The sequence below is a fragment of the Sparus aurata genome, chromosome 24 (assembly GCF_900880675.1).
Source record: "Sparus aurata chromosome 24, fSpaAur1.1, whole genome shotgun sequence".
Taxonomy (NCBI): Eukaryota; Metazoa; Chordata; class Actinopteri; order Spariformes; family Sparidae; genus Sparus; species Sparus aurata.
Genome location: NC_044210.1, coordinates 19,093,666 through 19,098,657, shown reverse-complemented (window position 1 = coordinate 19,098,657; position 4,992 = coordinate 19,093,666).

Below are 4,992 nucleotides of genomic sequence, written 5' to 3'. Positions count from 1 at the left end.
GCTGCTCGGGACTGATGGAGAGGAGGAGAGAGGGAGAGAGAGAGGGAGAGAGGGAGAGAGAGAGAGAGAGAGAGAGAGAGAGAGGAGGAACCGCAGGAGGCGCCACACTGCAAGAAATATCAGAAGAGCTGCTCAGGACTTCATCACAGCGGTGGGAGACGGAAACAGACACAAATATCTTCACTAAACACTAAAAAGTAAAAATCAAACGGTCATACCTGAGTAAAAGTAAAGATATCGTGTTAAAATATGATTGTTAAAAGTGAAAGTAACACATAAGAATTGTGAGGACTGTGAAGATTGTGTCGTGAATCACACACATGATGTTTGTTAATTTAAAAGATAAATTCATAAGTCAATAAAGTCGCTGTTTGTCATTAAAATCGGGAAATATCATCTATTTTTGTCGCTCAATAAACTGTAGTGACTGGAGGAGTCCTAGTTACGGACAGTGAGCGCTAGGTGGCGCAATGACTCATGGGAGTGTAATGTCAAGTACTTCTGAGGCTGTTATTGTTCAGATATGTTTCGTTTTATGTCTTCAATAGCTTTGTGATGCGCAATCCCTCGTGATTTCTGACGTATTGTTGTAATTCTGTCCGCTACATAACGTCAGTAACGTCAATATGATCACAAGTGATACAATATCTTATAAACATTAAAATCACAGTGAATCTGTTCATTTTGACATTATGCCAGATAAAGTTTTTATTTTGTAACGTCCCCATGAGGAAAAATTGTGTTAATTTCAGAATGAAACAGGAACTGTGGTAATTTATAAACTCCAGCTTTTCTTCATCTTGATGATGGAGTGCGGATCGGTAAAATACACCTTACACTCCTGATACTAAACACCTGTTACAAAACGTAAAGAGAAGTATAATTCTCTGTCCATGAGTGTACAGATTTCGTGATCTTATATATATATATCAGAGGAGGCTCGTCCATAGAGGCAGAGGAGGTTGGTCCTCCTCTATTTTTGAGAGGCAAGAGGAAGATCTTTTTTTTTTTTTTTTTTAAGAAAGAGTAACTGGTTGAAATAAATCATTACCAAATCTCAGTATCATTTATAAAATATGATATATATATATTATATCATTAAAAAAAGTTTCTTCTTTGGAAGAAAATCCTCTTAAAACGGTTGAACAGCGACAGCTGCAGCCGGAGGAGACAGAGCAGTCTGTGAGAGGAGCAGGGAGCAGGAAGGTGGGGGCTAGAGGAGGACGGAGGGCTTCTGTCCTCCGTAGGAGGGATCTCCTTCATTCGCTCAATGCATTTAAGATTTTTTCATGCTGATCTATGATTGGCTAAGACACGTAATTTGACGCGCTAAGGGAGGACGTCCTCCCTTACCAATCAGCAACCAGAATACAAGATTGCGAGCAGGTTGGTCCAATAACAGTTCCCAAATTTCATTCTCACATTTATACAACCGTAAACAAAAAATACTACTATGTATTTTACAGCTTTCACTGGCAGCCATGCTCGGACAAGACATATGGCTCTTTCAGCGATATTGGAATCAGTTTCAAAGGAAATATAACTAAATTTCTGAAAGAAAAAAAACTGTTAGGAGAAATCAGAGCGAAGCAGTCAGAAACGTAATTCATAGTTTTCGTTTCTTTCGTTCGTCCTGCTGGAGGACATAAAGTTAGCGGCACGACCGGGACAGCAACACAGTTACAGCGGACACAATACAGAGCAGCAACAAAGTCACTGCCGTGAAGGTGATGTGTGGAATGTTAAGATAGCACAGGGAGTAGCGCGGTTGCCTGCTATTCAGGTGACTGGAGTTCGAATCCCGAAAGAGGTAGAAGTTTATCTATTTTTTTTGCCTTGTTATTTTTTTATTTTTTTTAAAGAAGTCTTGTAAGTCATTGTTTTATTGCTTAATTTTCATTGAATATAAGAAAGTAGGGTTAATTAGTTGATTTGTATAAAATGACATGACACCGTGGACTGGTTTTCCTCCTGTCCTCCCCAATTTTTTCAGTCACCAGCCGCCACTGATTTGAATGTATGTATATGCTGGAAACTACGGGTCACGAAATTATACCCAACATCCGGGGCATCTAACCTCCGCTAGCTTAGCTGGATTTCTATTGTGAAGCTAAAAACAGATTTCAACTCTCCTCCATCAGCTTCCGGGTCGGGGAAGTCCCGACGCGACGATTACCGAGTGCGGTTAGAAATGCTCAATTCCGTTCTTTTCCCTGTCCGCTCTCGATAATAACTGTTATAAACTGGCAGGTAAGACACATATGAACTTTGATTGCTTTTCCATGGAGTCATAATCATACATTTTCATCCATGAGCCGCGGAACTCTACTGCACTCGGTAATCGACTCGTCGGGACTTCCCGTCAACAGGAAGCTGCTGCAGAAGAGTGGTAAATTTAGTCAGCTTTTCAGTAGAAATCCAGCAAAGCTAGCGGAGGTTAGATGCCCCGGACTATGTGCTGAGACCCTATTTGTACTGTTGCTGAAGTTTGGTGCTGTTCTGAGCATTATTTGTGGCTTTTTGGTGGCGGTTTATATTTGGATCCATTTACTGCAGTGCATTGTTGTCGTGCGGTCGTTTCTGAGGTTGATAAAACTCCGTAAATTAGCGGTCTGCTAACTTGATCTCTCGAGAGGGAGTCTAACACAGTTTCACGGTGATTTAGACCATGGATTAAATTTTCACCGGAATATACCTTTAATCAATTAATTTATACATTGAAAAAAGTTAAACATCTGTATCGTTCACGTGACCACATAACATCACACAGCGCACTCTGGCTTGTTTTGCTGTCCGCCATTACGTCGCCACGAGCGAGAGGTCTGTCGTAAAGAAGGTGAGAATAAAACCTGTTGTCTCAGGGAGATGTGTTACTTTCTCTGCATATTTATAGTTTGTGGCAAGACGGGAAACTACTTTTATAACTGCTGTGTGTTCAGATCACATGCTAACTACAGCTAGCTAAACTACAGCTAGCTAAACCTTGCTATTTGCATTAACACACAGTGAGGTCAAGGTGAAACTCCGTGGACATGTTTCATATAATATAATATATAATATGAACATGAAGATTTCAAGCCAAGATTTCAAGAGGGTTTATTGAATACACAGTAGACAGTGCAATGAACACACATTCCCCAAGAAGCTTCAGTGACAAAGCAAACAGACAACAATTAACAGGTTGATGAAAAAAAATACTTACTATACTATACTACTATACTGAAGTAAATGATTATTACCATACCATAACATTGGCTTTTATATGTGTTTTATATTTTGTTTTTTAAAGATCAGTGCTGAATTCACAAGAATCACAGCTGTTTCTCTTCAACAACAGCACAGCAAGCTGATCGAGCTCATCAGAAGTCGTAAGAGAGATTATCTGGATCATACTACAAGTTCTGAATGTATTTAATTGCTCAATCATCAAAATCAGGGAATGTAAAGAGGAAAAATGCTCAGACGGTACTCAGAGGTTCTTAATGTCTTAGATGTTCAAACTAACAGTAGATTTAAATCGCTCTCTGCTGCCCCCTGATGGTGAATAATATTTACTCTGTGCTGTTTTATCTTCAGTCTTTATCTGTTGATTGTGAAACACTTTACAAGAATAAACTGTGCTTGCTTGACCTAAAGTCTACTTCCTGCTCTCGTCCTCCTGGACTCAGATTCCCATCATGCAGTTCTTCGTTGCAACTCCACCCCAACCAAAGGCTTCCAGAGGGACATCGGGTCCAAGACCACATTAAGTAAAAGTACTAAGTTACCTTTCAGGTTACAAACACTGATAATTGATGGGACAGCATCCACCATGCCAGAACCAGAACCAGAACCAGCTTTAACCAGATCTGTGTCCAGGACTTGACACTACAATGTCTGGATTTACTCCGATGTTAAAGTGAGTTACAAAATGTTTCAGCACGACTTGGAGAGCAACAATCAGAAGATAACAGCTTCTGCTGATGATGTCAGAGAGCTGAATGATATTAAATATTCCTGTTTCAATTTCAAATTATAATTTCAGATTCAGTTTTTCAAAGCAATGAATAAAATAAAACAATTCAAATTCAAATATTGATGATTCAAATTCAGTTTCTAGTGGCACATATTTCAGCACATACAATTTGTACAAGTTTTGGACTCTTTGCTCTGAACATCAACGTTCAGAAGCATCAAACATGAGCTCAAATCTCTTCAGCACTTGTTTCAAAACTTCATGAGGACAGTTTAGTTTGTGATGTGTGAAAGTGTTTCAGTATTTCATCCGGCTCTCAGACTTCCAAACATCTTCAGCCAACCGGCTCAGACAGAGAAAGACTTTTCTCACAGCTGTTTAGTTTGACGGACCAGATTCAAATCCAACAAACGTCCTGAAAATACAGCCGGACTTCAACAGCCACAAAACACTGAGAGAAACACAATGATTGTCATTCAAATGTGTTTTCTTCTCATAGAATAATCAGACAGAAATGAAGAGATGTTGTGCAGTTTCTGACTCTGTCACTACGGACAGAATTACATGTGTTAACCAACACCATCAAACTTTTAGTTTCATCATTAGAAACACATGAAACAAGTCAGAGTGTTTCAGGTGGAGTGTCGAGTACATTTGATCAGATTTTACTGTCCATTTACAACTTTGTTCACAATGATTCTTTACAATTAAAGCTGCAGACGACTCAATGTTTTCTCTTTCTTACATTTCACTAATAGTTGTGGATTTTATTGGAACAAGAGCCAGAATTCAAAACAACACATGACAGAAAGTACAAGTCAACGCAATTTAATCCACAATTTAATGGAAGAAGAAGTTTCAAATGGAAATGAAGAATCTTTTCAATCAGTTTGAATCATTTTGTACAAAGTTGACTGATGAATTTATTCCAAGAAGCTGAAAGATTGATGTGACTGTGATCCTGTACAGACTCAACTGTTCAGCACTGACAATGTTTCTGTGACAGGAGGAGACTCTGCACACTAAACACCACACAG